Raw genomic sequence first — 19963 nt, 5'->3', positions numbered from 1 at the left:
CCCCTTCCACAAGGCGTTGCTCCTTGTCCTAGGAACGGTGTCGTCTTTCCAAAACCCTCAGTGGATGTGACCGGTCACAGCTAGGCCTGCCTGCCACACCTTTCCAGGCCCTCAACGTCCAGCGTCGTCGCCGCCCAGCGTCGTCGCCGAATATTTTCCAAGTTTGGCACTCTTTTGCTCAATAAACTTGGTTCCTTTTTGCTTCCCAGAAGCGCGGGGTCTCCAATACGTAAGACAGGCTGCGATAGCCAGCTCTAATCCACTAAGAAAGGCTTGTAGAGCCTCAAATCCTTGAGAGCTGACTGAGGTGCGTCCTCTCACCTTCACGGTCAAGTCAACTCTTACATTGGCGCCGCCCGGGGCAACCGGTGACGTCACGGCGGGCCCTGATTGGTCGCCCGCGACCAAGGTCGGACAATCCGCGATCGGCTAGTGTCCCTTCCAAAACGTCATATCTGCAGTAGGGGATACTCTTTCATTTTATATCAGGGCGCCAATTTCTCCTTACTTACAACTTATAATGTAACTTTCTCCCTTCACTGGCAGCCGGTCTGGTCGCCACATATATCAATAGACTCCCTGTACCTCAGAATCAGGAGGGAGAGTTGAAATGACTCCTAAAGGAGGCAAACGAAAGAGATAGGAGAGGGCACTGTAACAATACACACGTGTAGTCCCATACCAACTGCTTGCCATTCTTCCAGGGGTTCACTGTGATACCAACCGGGCGACCAATAAGAGCATCAGAGTTACGGGGCGTTAGGTAACGGGGCTCTCTTTCATCATCCTCTTGATGATGTCGTTAACTTCACTGTGCCTCGAGTGCCATCCCCCTGTGCTTTGGTAGAGTAGGCCATGGTGGCCGTACCTGTCAGCCACCACCTCGCCGCAAATACACCTATGTCTGGTGTGGATTCGGGCAGCAAGGCGAAGGGCTACAGCAATTCGGAGGGCGTGTGGTGTGAGACGCGTGCCAGTTGCCGTCATCGGGGTTGCTAACAGGAAATCCGCTGCATGTGGGGCTGCTACTGCTGTGAGGCGAGCAATGTCGTGTTGTGTTGATGCAGCACCCAGGCACTCTGCAGCACCTTGGTCTACAATGGGGCCATCCCAGCTGGATTGCTTGTGGGCTTTTGGGGATGGTGGTTGAGGTGATGGACCTGCACGAGAGGCCCACTCTGTGGCACAGCGTGTAAAATTGGGATCATGTACACCTGCCAGCTGATGTAAGTGGGCAGGTAGAATTTCCTTCACAAGGTCGTCGGATGCTGATAAGGACAGGAAGGCTGGAAAAGCGATTTGCGTTGCTATTCGAACTCCGAGGCCCCCAAGTCTTACGGGAAGAGAGGCTTGTTTCCATTGAAGGTCATCAAGAGAGAGGTTAAGGGCTTTTTCTAGCATTGATTTCAGTAACCGGTCATACTCACTTAGTTTTTGGCTACTGTAAGATGGTGAACACCTCAGAAAGTAGGTTAACCTGGGGAGGGACAGACATCTGGTGATGAGGTATAGTGCATCATGAGCATCAATATCCTCAATCCTCCCATCCATCCTCTTAAGGTCGGCGATTTTCTTATCAAGGACCTCATCGATGGCTTTCAACCCCAGGGGGCTCCTAGGAGTGTGCTGACTTCAGGTTTAGTTTTATGGATATTTGGCAGAAGACCCTCTATTCTCTCTACGATGCCCTGGTTGGACATATTATTTCACATTTAGAAGGGTTCAGGGTGAGGCCTAAAACTGCACCTTGCTCCTGGATTTTTCTGATGTCCTCCAGGAGGGAGTCTTGGGAACCAGCTAGGGTACCATCATCCAAGAACCAGATGTTAAGCTCGCTGGACAGGACCTCTGTGACTTGCTTGATGACTAAGCAGAAAAGGAGAGGAGCAAGGGGGTCACCCTGTTGGACGCCTTCTCGCGAGTCAGTTTCATGTTCGCCAAAAAGTAGCTTAAGGTCCATACTGTAGCATGAATGTACAAAAGGGTAGAGGGAAAGGAAATGATTATGAACCGCACGGAGTACAGCATCCCTCCGCATCAAATTGAAGGCATTTTTGAAATCTAGCTTGAAAGGGCCTTTTCGTCTGTGATGTTGATGATGATGGCTCGAGCTGCATGGGCTGCCGCCTCACACCCTTCTGGAATGCCGAACCCGAGCTGTTTTGGCTTCAGCATGTTGGCCGCTGCATCACTAACTGTTCTTGCAGCTGCCTTTGCGACGAGACGCCGGAGAGAATTGCCCACAGCTATTGGCCTGATCCCTCCATCCTCTTTCTTTAGAGCACAGAGAGATGCTCCAAAAAAGATAGGTCTTATGGTTGCTGGTATGTTGCCAGCTAGACATGTGTTGGTGAATCTGGTTAGTTCCACCAAGAGGTTCTTTGCAATGTCACCCAGTGCAGGGTTGAGCATTTGCTTGAGGTGGTTGGGTTTCAGTCCTGTGAACCCACCTGCTGATCCTGTTGGGAAGGACATGGCTGCTTTATGGACCACAGATTCAGCCACCCAGAGAGGTTCTGCTACGGTAGCCCCAACTTGTACAATGTCGTCCTCACGCGGAGCCCTGGGTGGGTGTTTCGCCCTTAGGGCTTGAGCTGTTGCGGCATCTCTGTCGGCAATTGAGTCCTCACTGGTGATGACTCGTATTGCGCCAATAGTGTTTCCTTCTTCTATTTTCTTGGTGACTGATGTTCTGATTTTTGATGTCTCGGATATGGCACTGTTGCTCTTCTATATATATATATATATATATATATATATATATATATATATATATATATATATATATATATATATATACATATATATATATATATATATTAGTATAATTTGGTAGCAGTCTTTCCTGTAGACATATATTATTAAATATGACCAAAAAAAAGTAAGATTAATAATTCTAACACGAATTTTCTCTATCTTTCTTACGTTTCTTTTCACTGTTGATGGCAATTCAAAGATCAATTCTCCAAAATTCATTTTTATTTCTAGTCTGACACGACACTTGAGCGCGTTTCGTAAAACTTATTACATTTTCAAAGACTTTAGTTTACAAACACACAACTGAAACTGAATAGAGCTTACACATCTTCGTTTTTATATCTACATTTGGGTGAGGTGGATGAGGTGAAAACAAACTTTCAAAAATGGGTATTGAATGGGTATTAAATTCAAACACAAGACAGAACATGAAACAATGGGTATTGAATGGAAGTAATTGTAGAAAGCCTATTGGTCCATATTTCTTGATGCTTCTATATTGGAGCGGAGTCTTGAAGTGGGTAGAATATAGTTGTGCATTAATTGGCTGTTGATTGCTGGTATTGACTTCTTGATGTGTAGTGCCTCGCAGACGTCGAGCCGCCTGCTATCGATGATTTCTGTGTTGTTTGCCAAGATTTCTCTGGTGATAGTTTGGTTGTGGGAAGAGGCTATATGTTCCTTAATGGAGCCCTGTTGCTTATGCATCGTTAAATGCCTGGAAAGAGATGTTGTAGTCTTGAATATATACTGAGTTTTTTGAGGCTTACAGTCCCCAAGAGGGAATTTGAAGGCATAGACGACGTTGGTCTCTTTTAAAACGTTCTGCTTTGTTTCTGGAGAGTTTCTCATGAGTAGGCTGGCCGTTTTTTTTGGTTTTATAGTAAATTGTCAGTTGTGTCTTCTGATTTTTGTCTGTAGGGATAACGTTTCTACTGATAATATCTTTCAGGACCCTTTCCTCCGTTTTATGGGCTTTGGAAAAGAAGTTCCTGTAAAATAGTCTAATAGGGGGTATAGGTGTTGCGTTAGTTGTCTCTTCAGAGGTTGCATGGCGTTACACTTTCCTCCTTATGATGTCTTCCACGAAACCATTGGAGAAGCCGTTGTTGACTAGGACCTGCCTTACCCTACAGAGTTCTTCGTCGACTTGCTTTCATTCTGAGCTGTGGCTGAGGGAACGGTCGACATAAGCGTTAACAACACTCCTCTTGTACCTGTCCGGGCAGTCACTGTTGGCATTCAGGCACATTCCTGAATGTGCCTGAATGTTTAGGTAGGTTAGGTAGGTAGGTTAGGTAGTCGAAAAACAATTAATTCATGAAAACTTGGCTTATTAAGCAAATCGGGCCTTGCATAGTAGGCCAAGAAGTACGTTCTGGCTATTAGGTACGACATATATATATATATATATATATATATATATATATATATATATATATATATATATATATATATATATATATATATATATATATATATATATATATATATGTCGTACCTAGTAGCCAGAACACACTTCTCTGCCTACTATGCAAGGCCCGATTTGCCTAATAAGCCAAGTTTTCATGAATTAATTGTTTTTCGACTACCTAACCTACCTAACCTAACCTAACCTAACTTTTTCGGCTACCTAACCTAACCTAACCTATAAAGATAGGTTAGGTTAGGTTAGGTAGGGTTAGTTAGGTTCGGTCATATATCTACGTTAATTTTAACTATAATTAAAAAAAATTGAACTCATACATAATGAAATGGGAAGCTTTATCATTTCATAAGAAAAAAATTAGAGAAAATATATTAATTCAGGAAAACTTGGCTTATTAGGCAAATCGGGCCTTGCATAGTAGGCTGAGAAGTGCGTTCTGGCTACTAGGTACGACATATATATATATATATATATATATATATATATATATATATATATATATATATATATATATGTCGTACCTAGTAGCCAGAACTCACTTCTCAGCCTACTATGCAAGGCCCGATTTGCCTACTAAGCCAAGTTTTCATGAATTAATGTTTTTTCGTCTACCTAACCTACCTAACCTAACCTAACCTAGCTTTTTTTGGCTACCTAACCTAACCTTACCTATATATATAGGTTAGGTTAGGTTAGGTAGGGTTGGTTAGGTTAGGTCATATACCTACGTTAATTTTAACTCCAATAAAAAAAAATTGACCTCATACATAGTGAAAAGGGTAGCTTTATCATTTCATAAGAAAAAAATTATAGTAAATAAATTAATTCAGGAAAACTTGGCTTATTAGGCAAATCGGGCCTTGAATAGTAGGCTGAGAAGTGAGTTCTGGCTACTAGGTACGACATATATATATATATATATATATATATATATATATATATATATATATATATATATATATATATATATATGTCGTACCTAGTAGCCAGAACTCACTTCTTAGCCTACTATGCAAGGCCCGATTTGCCTAATAAGCCAAGTTTTCATGAATTAATGTTTTTTCGTCTACCTAACCTACCTAACCTAACCTAACCTAGCTTTTTTTGGCTACCTAACCTAACCTTACCTATATATATAGGTTAGGTTAGGTTAGGTAGGGTTGGTTAGGTTCGGTCATATATCTACGTTAATTTTAACTCCAATAAAAAAAAATTGACCTCATACATAGTGAAAAGGGTAGCTTTATCATTTCATAAGAAAAAAATTATAGTAAATATATTAATTCAGGAAAACTTGGCTTATTAGGCAAATCGGGCCTTGAATAGTAGGCTGAGAAGTGAGTTCTGGCTACTAGGTACGACATATATATATATATATATATATATATATATATATATATATATATATATATATATATATATATGTCGTACCTAGTAGCCAGAACTCACTTCTCAGCCTACTATGCAAGGCCCGATTTGCCTAATAAGCCAAGTTTTCATGAATTAATTGTTTTTCGACTACCTAACCTACCTAACCTAACCTAACCTAACTTTTTCGGCTACCTAACCAAACCTAACCTATATAAAAAGATAGGTTAGGTTAGGTTAGGTAGGGTTGGTTAGGTTCGGTCATATATCTACGTTAATTTTAACTCCAATAAAAAAAAGTGACCTCATACATAATGAAATGGGTAGCTTTATCATTTCATAAGAAAAAAATTAGAAAAAATATATTAATTCAGGAAAACTTGGCTTATTAGGCAAATCGGGCCTTGAATAGTAGGCCAAAAAGTGAGTTCTGGCTACTAGGTACGACATATATATATATATATATATATATATATATATATATATATATATATATATATATATATATATATATATATATATATATATATGTCGTACCTAATAGCCAGAACGCACTTCTATGCCTACTATTCAAGGCCCGATTTGCCTAATAAGCCAAGTTTTCATGAATTAATTGTTTTTCGACTACCTAACCTACCTAACCTAACCTAACCTAACTTTTTCGGCTACCTAACCTAACCTAACCTATAAAGATAGGTTAGGTTAGGTTAGGTAGGGTTGGTTAGGTTCGGTCATATATCTACGTTATTTTTAACTCCAATAAAAAAAAATTGACCTCATACATAATGAAATGGGTAGCTTTATCATTTCATAAGAAAAAAATTAGAGAAAATATATTAATTCATGAAAACTTGGCTTATTAGGCAAATCGGGCCTTGAATAGTAGGCATAGAAGTGCGTTCTGGCTATTAGGTACGACATATATATATATATATATATATATATATATATATATATATATATATATATATATATATATATATATATATATATATATATATATATGTCGTACCTAATAGCCAGAACGCACTTCTCAGCCTACTATTCAAGGCCCGATTTGCCTAATAAGCCAAGTTTTCATGAATTAATGTTTTTTCGTCTACCTAACCTACCTAACCTAACCTAACCTAGCTTTTTTTGGCTACCTAACCTAACCTTACCTATAAATATAGGTTAGGTTAGGTTAGGTAGGGTTGTTAGGTTCGGTCATATATCTACGTTAATTTTAACTCCAATAAAAAAAAATTGACCTCATACATAGAGAAAAGGGTTGCTTTATCATTTCATAAGAAAAAAATTATAGTAAATATATTAATTCAGGAAAACTTGGCTTATTAGGCAAATCGGGCCTTGAATAGTAGGCTGAGAAGTGAGTTCTGGCTACTAGGTACGACATATATATATATATATATATATATATATATATATATATATATATATATATATATATATATATATATGTCGTACCTAGTAGCCAGAACGCACTTCTCAGCCTACTATGCAGGGCCCGATTTGCCTAATAAGCCAAGTTTTCATGAATTAATTGTTTTTCGACTACCTAACCTACCTAACCTAACCTAACCTAACTTTTTCGGCTACCTAACCTATAAAGATGGGTTAGGTTAGGTTAGGTAGGGTTGGTTAGGTTTGGTCATATATCTACGTTAATTTTAACTCCAATAAAAAAAAATTGACCTCATACATAATGAAATGGGTAGCTTTATCATTTCATAAGAAAAAAACTTAGAGTAAATATATTAATTCAGGAAAACTTGGCTTATTAGGCAAATCGGGCCTTGCATAGTAGGCTGAAAAGTGCGTTCTGGCTACTAGGTACGACATATATATATATATATATAAGCCTATACTTGCATAAACCACAAGTGAAGATAAACAATCTTTGGACAACACCCACCAGTGGGACTCGAACCCAGAAAGCACAACTACCTTCCAGTAGCTGGCATAACTAGTATGCTTTAACCCACTACGCCATCAGACCTTACAAAAGAAGTAGATAGTTCGAGATATATATATCTCAAACATCTCTACCTCCCGAAGGCACCAGATGAGTGAGGGGTCAGTCTGCAATTTTCGTCAAGCCACTGTCAATGTGAGAGAACTCGTGTCCAGCTTATAAGCCTATACTTGCATAAACCACAAGTGAAGATAAACAATCTTTGGACAACACCCACCAGTGGGACTCGAACCCAGAAAGCACAACTACCTTCCAGTAGCTGGCATAACTAGTATGCTTTAACCCACTACGCCATCAGACCTTACAAAAGAAGTAGATAGTTCGAGATATATATATCTCAAACATCTCTACCTCCCGAAGGCACCAGATGAGTGAGGGGTCAGTCTGCAATTTTCGTCAAGCCACTGTCAATGTGAGAGAACTCGTGTCCAGCTTATAAGCCTATACTTGCATAAACCACAAGTGAAGATAAACAATCTTTGGACAACACCCACCAGTGGGACTCGAACCCAGAAAGCACAACTACCTTCCAGTAGCTGGCATAACTAGTATGCTTTAACCCACTACGCCATCAGACCTTACAAAAGAAGTAGATAGTTCGAGATAAATATATCTCAAACATCTCTACCTCCCGAAGGCACCAGATGAGTGAGGGGTCAGTCTGCAATTTTCGTCAAGCCACTGTCAATGTGAGAGAACTCGTGTCCAGCTTATAAGCCTATACTTGCATAAACCACAAGTGAAGATAAACAATCTTTGGACAACACCCACCAGTGGGACTCGAACCCAGAAAGCACAACTACCTTCCAGTAGCTGGCATAACTAGTATGCTTTAACCCACTACGCCATCAGACCTTACAAAAGAAGTAGATAGTTCGAGATATATATATCTCAAACATCTCTACCTCCCGAAGGCACCAGATGAGTGAGGGGTCAGTCTGCAATTTTCGTCAAGCCACTGTCAATGTGAGAGAACTCGTGTCCAGCTTATAAGCCTATACTTGCATAAACCACAAGTGAAGATAAACAATCTTTGGACAACACCCACCAGTGGGACTCGAACCCAGAAAGCACAACTACCTTCCAGTAGCTGGCATAACTAGTATGCTTTAACCCACTACGCCATCAGACCTTACAAAAGAAGTAGATAGTTCGAGATATATATATCTCAAACATCTCTACCTCCCGAAGGCACCAGATGAGTGAGGGGTCAGTCTGCAATTTTCGTCAAGCCACTGTCAATGTGAGAGAACTCGTGTCCAGCTTATAAGCCTATACTTGCATAAACCACAAGTGAAGATAAACAATCTTTGGACAACACCCACCAGTGGGACTCGAACCCAGAAAGCACAACTACCTTCCAGTAGCTGGCATAACTAGTATGCTTTAACCCACTACGCCATCAGACCTTACAAAAGAAGTAGATAGTTCGAGATATATATATCTCAAACATCTCTACCTCCCGAAGGCACCAGATGAGTGAGGGGTCAGTCTGCAATTTTCGTCAAGCCACTGTCAATGTGAGAGAACTCGTGTCCAGCTTATAAGCCTATACTTGCATAAACCACAAGTGAAGATAAACAATCTTTGGACAACACCCACCAGTGGGACTCGAACCCAGAAAGCACAACTACCTTCCAGTAGCTGGCATAACTAGTATGCTTTAACCCACTACGCCATCAGACCTTACAAAAGAAGTAGATAGTTCGAGATATATATATCTCAAACATATCTACCTCAGTGGCTTGACGAAAATTGCAGACTGACCCCTCACTCATCTGGTGCCTTCGGGAGGTAGAGATGTTTGAGATATATATATCTCGAACTATCTACTTCTTTTGTAAGGTCTGATGGCGTAGTGGGTTAAAGCATACTAGTTATGCCAGCTACTGGAAGGTAGTTGTGCTTTCTGGGTTCGAGTCCCACTGGTGGGTGTTGTCCAAAGATTGTTTATCTTCACTTGTGGTTTATGCAAGTATAGGCTTATAAGCTGGACACGAGTTCTCTCACATTGACAGTGGCTTGACGAAAATTGCAGACTGACCCCTCACTCATCTGGTGCCTTCGGGAGGTAGAGATGTTTGAGATATATATATCTCGAACTATCTACTTCTTTTGTAAGGTCTGATGGCGTAGTGGGTTAAAGCATACTAGTTATGCCAGCTACTGGAAGGTAGTTGTGCTTTCTGGGTTCGAGTCCCACTGGTGGGTGTTGTCCAAAGATTGTTTATCTTCACTTGTGGTTTATGCAAGTATAGACTTATAAGCTGGACACGAGTTCTCTCACATTGACAGTGGCTTGACGAAAATTGCAGACTGACCCCTCACTCATCTGGTGCCTTCGGGAGGTAGAGATGTTTGAGATATATATATCTCGAACTATCTACTTCTTTTGTAAGGTCTGATGGCGTAGTGGGTTAAAGCATACTAGTTATGCCAGCTACTGGAAGGTAGTTGTGCTTTCTGGGTTCGAGTCCCACTGGTGGGTGTTGTCCAAAGATTGTTTATCTTCACTTGTGGTTTATGCAAGTATAGGCTTATAAGCTGGACACGAGTTCTCTCACATTGACAGTGGCTTGACGAAAATTGCAGACTGACCCCTCACTCATCTGGTGCCTTCGGGAGGTAGAGATGTTTGAGATATATATATCTCGAACTATCTACTTCTTTTGTAAGGTCTGATGGCGTAGTGGGTTAAAGCATACTAGTTATGCCAGCTACTGGAAGGTAGTTGTGCTTTCTGGGTTCGAGTCCCACTGGTGGGTGTTGTCCAAAGATTGTTTATCTTCACTTGTGGTTTATGCAAGTATAGGCTTATAAGCTGGACACGAGTTCTCTCACATTGACAGTGGCTTGACGAAAATTGCAGACTGACCCCTCACTCATCTGGTGCCTTCGGGAGGTAGAGATGTTTGAGATATATATATCTCGAACTATCTACTTCTTTTGTAAGGTCTGATGGCGTAGTGGGTTAAAGCATACTAGTTATGCCAGCTACTGGAAGGTAGTTGTGCTTTCTGGGTTCGAGTCCCACTGGTGGGTGTTGTCCAAAGATTGTTTATCTTCACTTGTGGTTTATGCAAGTATAGGCTTATAAGCTGGACACGAGTTCTCTCACATTGACAGTGGCTTGACGAAAATTGCAGACTGACCCCTCACTCATCTGGTGCCTTCGGGAGGTAGAGATGTTTGAGATATATATATCTCGAACTATCTACTTCTTTTGTAAGGTCTGATGGCGTAGTGGGTTAAAGCATACTAGTTATGCCAGCTACTGGAAGGTAGTTGTGCTTTCTGGGTTCGAGTCCCACTGGTGGGTGTTGTCCAAAGATTGTATATATATATATATATATATATATATATATATATATATATATATATATATATATATATATATATATATATATATATATATATATGTTGTACATAGTAGCCAGAACGTCGTACTCGGCCTACTATGCAAGGCCCAATTTGCCTAATAAGCAAAGTTTTCCTGTATTATTATATTTTCTCCATTTTTTTCTTATGAAATGATAAAGATAGCCATTTCATTATGTGTAAGGTCAATTTTTTTTTATTGGAGTTGAAATTAACGTAGATATATGACCGAACCTAACCAACCCTACCTTCTAACCAGCGAACTAACCGAACCGAACCAGCCAGAACGCACCAGAAGTGCGTTCTGGCTACTAGGTACAACATATATATATATATATATATATATATATATATATATATATATATATATATATATATATATATATATATATATATATATATATATATATGTATGTATGTATTTATGATTACTGACTTGATTTCAAATTGATTTGTGATGGTTATACATTTATATGTGATCCCATGTTGTATTGAATTTTCAAAATGAAGAATGTTAGGCTGTGACGAGTAGACATAAGAGTACTTACGGCATTATTATTATTAATGAAATACAATTTGCCAATTTTTGGCCTTCAGTAGGATACCAGCAACCTGAGGATTATTATTACTGTGATTATTATTTTGACGTAGGTGTTAATGTGTTGTTGTGATTAATTTGTATTGAGAAAAGAGCAACTACTTAATTTGTGTATTAATAGGGATTTTTTTGTTTTTTTATCTTTTTACATGCAAGCATGCAAGTTACATACAATAAAACAATAATACAAGAAGTGAAACATAACAATACAAAACAAGACACCGCCGGCCAGAAGGACCGACAGTACAACCATTACCAAAACTGGAGGTTACAATAAATGGATGAGAAAATCACAATACAAAACAGAAAACAATTACGAACAAGAAAGCAATCTAAGCAAAACAAGAAAACAGAGGAACAATTTAATGCATTACAAAACATATTAACAGCATAAATCAAAATAGACGGAAGCACCGGCCTGAAGGACCGACAACAAAGCACACCAGTATGAACAACATGAAATGTAACACGAAATCACATTATACAACAAGCCAATAACAAACAAAGGATAAAGAAAAACCAAACAACACATAAAGCACGAATAAAACACACAGGGCGAAGTAATAACACAAAAAAACATATATATGAATAATAAATACATGAGTAATAACACCCACACCAAACCACCCGGCTCGCCACAAACAAAGGGAGAGGCACGTGCACAAACTACAAGAGGGGTAAACAAACAGCCAGAAGAGCACATAGTACAAGAGGAAGCACAGAATCAGGAAATCACGGGACATACTTGCCCGGAAACATGACCCAAGGGAACCGTCCATGGAACGCCTCCCAGCGCAACCACTGCCAAGGGCTTAGACTATCCACCGGGGACGCCATGTCATACGGAACCTCGGCAACAAACACCCGCAAACAGGGGACCCAGATTGTATCACTCCTGAGGCGAGTGATCGGCACACGAGTGATCGGAAGTCCCGGTACTCCACCTCACTCACGAACTTGATAACAACACGGTGGGCCGTAACAAACTCAACACCGTAGATAGCCTCCACTTGGACACGAAGCATGTCACACATTACTAACTCTATGTCCGGATATCCAGCTTTACTAGTGAACACCAGTCACACGGAGTTCACACGCACAACAGGAGAAAGATGGCCCTTCCCCCATGTCAAAACTGCCACGTCAACACGCAGCCAGGCAGAAATACAACTGGGAGGGTAGAGACACCCACACCGCCTGGCTACGAAATCGGCAAACACCCCAACTACCAGAGGCCAAGCGACACGTCTGTACCTCACGGCAGCTCCAGGTGGACTTCTATTAACAGGGAAATAAAATTGCCAGAATAGATTAAGTTTGGAGTTTATAAGAGCTGTAGAGATACCGAATTTTGACAGTGAAGACATAATAGAGATGTCTTATGTCTATATGCATATATTTTTATTGATTACTACAGAGGGTAGAGAGCTGTGAGTTTTGTTGCATATATTACAAACTTTTCCAACTAAATTTATACAATAGCATAATAATTATTATTGTTCCCTGCCTTGGCAACCCCAGGATTGGAGATGGTTAAAGAAGAGTGGGTCTGGACCTAGATTCACGAAGCGCTTGTATTCTTAAATAGCTTTGCTACGAAGGTCCTTAAGTACTCGATAAGAAGAGCCGTACGTACAATTCAAGAGGGTGTTCACATGCATTTATTAGCAATTTTGATGTAGTTCACTTAAGTCTCGATAACTGTTACTAGGGCTTTTCGCTTGGCTAATCAGATAGTAAGTAACATCTCAAAACGATATGTTTTGGGCTAAACGAGGCTCATCGATCATCACCTGCCACCTATTTACTTCGTATTTTCTTATAAAATTAGTTTATTTCAAAGTAAAACTATGTTTTTTCAGTCTCTACAGTCAGCACCGACAATGTAGTAAACAAAAATGTTTGATTTTTTTCTTTACCTACGTATTTCTAAAGGATATTGTGGCTTTCGGTGTTGCTTAGAGAATAAGACTTGATGCCCTGACAATTACAATATAGTATATATTTTCCTGCATTTATTCATGGGCTACTAACTCTTTAGTGGCCTCAACAAGGACAGAAGTAAGGGATAGCTTGTAGGAGGTCCCATCAATTGTCCAAATGATATTTTCTACCTGGATGTTGAAGTTTAACAGTTTCATTTAACATTTACAGTTTCAGCGGGTAACGTTTCCATGGGTTTATAACCCATGGAAACTGTATTTTTAAAAAACATCTTCTGTTTTCAGTTCAACTTGATACTGTTACTAGTATTATCCTTATTAAATCATAAATGTAAACCATGGATCATGAAGATCTCATATTGACATGTAATGTTAGTCATATTTCTTTTGAATCTTTCATTAATTTGTGCAGTATGTCTTAATTTGGGTTCATTTCTGATTGAGATTTCACGTCTTTGGATAAATAGTACAAAAGATAGTAAAAACATCAGCCAGAAATATTTGTTTCATTATATTTTTTATTTAAATAATAAGTGCATAAATATATTTACAGCTGACAGGAATTTTTTTTAACTCAAAGGTGCATTATCTGTTTAAAAACAAATTAGGTTTATATATACACAGAGCCAAAATATGTAACAGATAAAGAGGTCTTGGATACACATTTTTATCAATGCTACATGTAGAGGAATCAGACGAGCGATTTACCTCGTCACATAAGGATAAATTTAAATCATCGTTGTTAGGCCATGACTGTTCAAAAGCAGCAGGATTTTCAGTCTGTAGTGTGAATACCGATAAAAAAAATACTGTAGAACATGCAACAAATTAAGTGTCAAATAAAAAAGCAGCAAAAATTATGTTAGGTAAGGGTTTATCCTAATTAAAATTTAATAGCTAACACTGAAATTAGTTTTGTAATTAATAAAATATGATGACGTATATAATTGAAAGGTGCCTGACGGGCGTTTCGTACACAAGACGATTTGACAAAGTTCATCTTCTATTTGATAAAATCGTATTTCTATATTGTTATGCTAGGGTGTAGTAGCTTAGGCTTGGCTGTATTGGGCTCGGTTGGGTTAGGTTAGGTTGGGTTTGACTAGGTTGAGTTAGGTAAGGCTAGGTTGTGATTGGATGATCAAGGTTAGGTAGCTTGACATTGTGGGTGAAGTACACTTATATGTAAATAAAAAAGAAAAACACATCTTGCTTATTGGCTCAGTTATTATGTTTAGCAGTTTATATTTATTTATTAATTAATCAAATGATATACTGTACTGCTGTGATATTTTTAATTTAAAAAGGTGACATATTAAATACAAAAATTATTTATTAGAAAGGATTTTGTTAGCAATGCAAACCAAGATAGAGCCTTCCTGATTGTGTTGACAAAGTTTAAAATAATAATTTATAAAATAGTTCTTTGTCATGGTACAGGGAGCCAGACGGTATCGGTATATATGAGGATCTCAGTAGTATGGTTCGTTCTCGACTAACAATCGAGAATTTTGGTTTCGAATCCTTGGTGGGACAGAAATGGTTGGGCACAATTCCTATCACTTACTGTGCCTGTTCACCTAGCAGTAAGAGGGTACCCAAGGGTTACTCAGTTTGTTGTGTAGTTACATCCTTGGGCAGGTCAGTAATTCGACCCTTGGGAGGGAGGCACCTCGATATTAGCCTAAAATGTAAATATATATACTCTCTGGCTGCCTGTCCCCAACACAATGAATTATTATTATTAATTCTATACATGTTAGATCTGTAGACATGTATCGAGGTTCACCCCCCCCCCTCCCCCAGAAAGATGCTGCCTCACAACCAGCTGACCCACTCCTAGGCAGTTATACTTACTGCTAGGTGAATAGAGGCACTAGGTTATCTTGAGATGATTTCGGGGCTTTAGTGTCTCCTCGACCAGGCCTCCACCCCCAGGAAGCAGCCCGTGACAGCTGACTAACACCCAGGTACCTATTTTACTGCTAGGTAACAGGGGCATAAGGTGAAAGAAACTCTGCCCATTGTTTCTCGCCGGCGCCTGGGATCGAACCCGGGACCACAGGATCACAAGTCCAGCGTGCTGTCCGCTCGGCCGACCGGCTCCCCAGGTAATAATAAATCCAACCAAGCATTCTTGACTCACTCAGGATCATCAGCTACTCTCATATTCCTAGTTCACCAGTGTTTATTTAATTAATAACTACTGGAATAATATCTTGCTATCATAAATTTAATTATATTTTCATAAAAATACATATATATTACTAGTTACAAGCAGAGAATGCATATATAGCTAACAGGAAGGACTTTTTCTTGATGGGACTCACCAGCAGAGATGTTGAATTTCTTATTAAATTTCGATCCTCGGGTTTGTTTAGTATAGACCAATTAGTTATATGCAGTTTACATAAAGAATGGTCTGAGGGTGTTGTAGCTTGAGGCCGTACTCTTAGGAAGATCGGCGTTCTTAAATGCCTTCAACGTAGCCGCCACAAGGATGGTAAGAACGAAAACTTTCCTAAGTACTTGTGTAACTGAGGCTTCGTGAATCTGGCCCCTGGACATTAACTAGCTGGAATAAGATTATGGGAGAGATACGGAAAGTGGAGGATTAATAACGTTTTGCAGAAAACCAAGAACAGGTATCAGGTAAGCTGACATTCAGTGCGAGTATCGACGACAGGTGATGAGCGAGAATTTTCCAAACCCTGATTTGGTGTTTCTATGAGGTAGTTTACAGCGAAGGTTGCTGCCTCCCTCTCCCAAGCGATAGATAGATTGTGTTTTTCTTTTTTTGTATTTTTCTAAAGCTCATCAGTCCCTCAATCTCCATTACACTGTATAGTGCTTTCCATATAATAAAAACCATTTGAATATTTATCTCCCATAAACAGGTAAAAACAATTGAAACAAATTATTTGGAATTCGACAGTGAAGTGTTTTATTTCAGATCAAAATGTCGTATTTTCTGTTGGGAACAATAGTGGTGATGGTGGTGTCTGCTGCACCCGCAGTTAGCCAGGAATTGGCTGGACCAATGGATATTGGCGTAATGGTGGGCCAGGTGGGCGTGGATGTAGGCTTGGCTGTGGGTCAGGTGGTGGAGCACCATCTCACTGGCTGTCACCTGGTACTCATCACCACTACCCGTCACTCACTCGTCACCTCCAACATACTCAGGTAAATTAGTCACATATATGTAATTGTTACTTCACTGTAAAACGTTCCAAAGCGATTTTTTTATTGAATTAGAATTAAACATTTTATTTATGTGTTATATACAGATAAAAGGTATTCATTACAATCAAAGTAATAAAACATATAAGAGTCTCGCATATTAAGGCCATAATTATCTAAGCATCTTCATGACTGAGACCAGCCACAATGCGTGGTAAAATGTATCCGAGGGAAATTGCTCACACTCATTTAAATATCTGCAAAATCAATATATTCATGAAGTTTTAAAAATGGTCGAACAGGAATCAGAAAAGTAATGATACAAATAGTGGCATTACTTTAATGTTATTTTGATAAATAGGCGCACCTACTAAAACTGGGATGTTCCACAATCTAATATGCTATTATATAAATTTCTATGACCATGATTTGATATATATATATATATATATATATATATATATATATATATATATATATATATATATATATATATATATATATATATATATATATATATATATATATATATTATTCATAGAAGGTTCTGTCCATGTCGTTCTTACACATGGGAAAAAACGCAGTGTTTAGGCCATTTACTGGGGACTCCAGGAAAGGAACACAATAGTATATTCGTTATCCTATTGCAGCCTGGTAGCTATATTTGTTACCTCTGCCGCATATAGTGTTTAACTTCTACGCCAAAGTTCACCGGAACTGTGCTGGGATCAATACGTTTGCATGTATTACAGCTGGTTGCAGACGATGTCACAATTACGTGGCTGAAGATATGATGACAAAACCACACTCCAAAAGATGAAACGACGACATTTTGGTCCGTCCTCGACGATTATCAAGTCGAAAGTGATGGGAGAGAGATTGATTGATGAAAATTAAGCCACAATAAGAGGTTGCACAGGCATCAGCTGCCCGTAGGTGGTACATGTTTGGAGTGAATGTGGTCTTTGGTCGTGTAACATCTTGAAGTGTCTTGAAGTGTGTGAGTGAGATTGATGAAGATTAGGCCACCCAAGAGGTGGCACGGGAAAGAATATCCTATAAGTGGTAATTTTTTGTGGGAGTGAATGTGATCTTTGGTCGTGAAAGGATGTGCTCGCATTTAAGTCGTCAAGCCCTAATATGTGGCTGCTATCACGGTGGAGGATACTGCTTGACAGTATTTTTGAGGTCGACTAGCTGCTGGACTCTTTTCATTACCAGAAAAGTGGCAGTGTTGATGGCTTCGGGGTGGTTACTGCATTTTTCAGGAATTTTTTATGCTTTTTTTAAGGTCCTTCTTTGCTTCACATTCCAGGAGATAGTGAAGAAGTGACTTTTCTGTGATTATTTGGCAGAAGCTGCATTCCCACTTTCTGGATTCACTAATTTCCCAGTTGCATCTGTAACCTCGACGTAGTCTATATAACCAAACAGCTATTTCCCTGTGGATTCTTTTCAGGATATTTAACCTGTCTAAGGGCACATATTACGGGTAAAGTAAAAGTTGGTCAATTTGTTTATAAATTTAATCATTGAATGGTTATAGAAAGGACTGCAACTGGTCTAAGTTTCAGCATCACACCCTAAATGGAAAGGGAGAAACAAATGCACAACGTATTATACAACGAATTTTCAACATTTTCGAAAAATTACAGGGAACACATGTGTCAACTAAAACCATTTCTATAACACTCAAATATCACATTAGCATATAATAAAGGATTATGCACAGCAGTTTTATCAAAAAAGTATTTAGTGCAATAATACAATTATTCAAAGTTCCCCTTCCAAAAATATGCAATATATGATGTTTATAAATATTTATAAAATTAATAAATGGACTTTGGACTAAAGTGTTTTGAACAATTGTAGAAGCACATACTCTAAATATAAAGGTGTAATTTGCATGTAAATTGATTAAAAAATGAAAGCTGTGAAACACCATGAAGTTGAAAATTTCTTACCTGAGTAAAATAAGATCAAAGTTTGGCCATCTGTAGCCGAGCTTGACGTCGACCAATTTCGTTCATAATTGGCACCCTTGCAGATAGGCATCCGTTCAGCAAGGTGTGTAAGTTCCATGCAAATCTCCTGATAACAAACGTGAAAAAAATTTGAATATATATATATATATATATATATATATATATATATATATATATATATATATATATATATATATATAAATATATATATATATATATATATATATATATATATATATATATAAATATATATATATATATATATATATATATATATATATATATATAAATATATATATATATATTTGGCACCCTTGGTATTGTATTTATATATATATAAATATATATATATATATATATATATATATATATATATATATATGTATATATATATATATATATATATATATATATATATATATATATATATATATATATATATATATATGCCTGCACATATATATTACAATTATTTATTACAAAATATCAAATTATAACACTAAAACATACTAACCTATTGTAATTGGTCTGAATTGTGAGTCCTCAAGGTGGCACTGCAATGGGCACTAATAGGCACCTGCCCCATTGCTGGATCACCTTCCTCAGGAGCCTTTCTCGGCTTGTTGGAGGGAGGGAGGTCTAGGAAGGTGTGTGAGGAGGGTCTAGGAGGGTTGAGGAAGGTGTGTGAGGAAGGTTGAGGAGGTGTCGGTGTCACGCCTCACAGCTGATGCAGGGAGGCCACCACCATCTCTCACTGGATATTACTGTTCTTCGCGCTAAAGTGGCTTTCTTTTACTGATAAAGACGGCGACCGAGTGCCAGATTTGCTGCTCTTATCTTCTGATACTTCCTCTTTATGTCTTTGTGCAGTAGACGTGACAATGCACTATTCCAGGAGCGAGAATGGAGCGTGCGTCGACAGGGAATCCGCACTCAATAGGACACACGAGGTGACTGAGGGCTGGTACCTCGCTCATCCCCACTAGGGATGAGAAGGTTGCCAATGAGTGTATATTTACTCTTCATACATTCAGAGTTATTTACGTTATTACGAAAAGTTTGACGTTTAGAACGTACGACGCAATACCTTTGGCGCGCCACAGCTGCGGGGCACCGGATTCTGCACAATTATGCATGCAAATGTGCCATAAATACGTCAATTTATATCGTAAAATAATTCTGATTGCACCAGTGTGTTGCCAGAACTACGTAGTATTTTGATAAATATTTCACAATGTTACGGTTTTTCCCGAATTTTTTCGTGTTATATGTCCCCTCTAACTTGGTGGCCTGAAGATGCCATATTGCAGAGGGTACGAGAGAGGTTGTTGTTGTTGTTGTTTGAGATTT

At 38.7% G+C, this 19963-nt stretch overlaps 1 long non-coding RNA gene across 1 annotated transcript; it reads right to left on the bottom strand.

The window, feature by feature from the left end:
• Positions 1-18086: 18086 nt before the first annotated feature.
• On the bottom strand, positions 18087-19550 carry LOC138357075 (uncharacterized). Its single transcript, XR_011224747.1, has 3 exons — positions 19128-19550; positions 18593-18719; positions 18087-18211 (listed from the first exon to the last, which is right to left on the bottom strand). It is a non-coding gene; the product is annotated as an uncharacterized lncRNA (long non-coding RNA).
• Between the last annotated feature and the right edge of the window lie 413 nt (positions 19551-19963).

Source organism: Procambarus clarkii, chromosome 76, assembly GCF_040958095.1.
Source record: "Procambarus clarkii isolate CNS0578487 chromosome 76, FALCON_Pclarkii_2.0, whole genome shotgun sequence".
NCBI classification, from domain to species: Eukaryota; Metazoa; Arthropoda; class Malacostraca; order Decapoda; family Cambaridae; genus Procambarus; species Procambarus clarkii.
The sequence above is the reverse complement of the archived record's forward strand: the minus strand, read 5'-3'. Positions and strand labels throughout refer to the sequence as shown.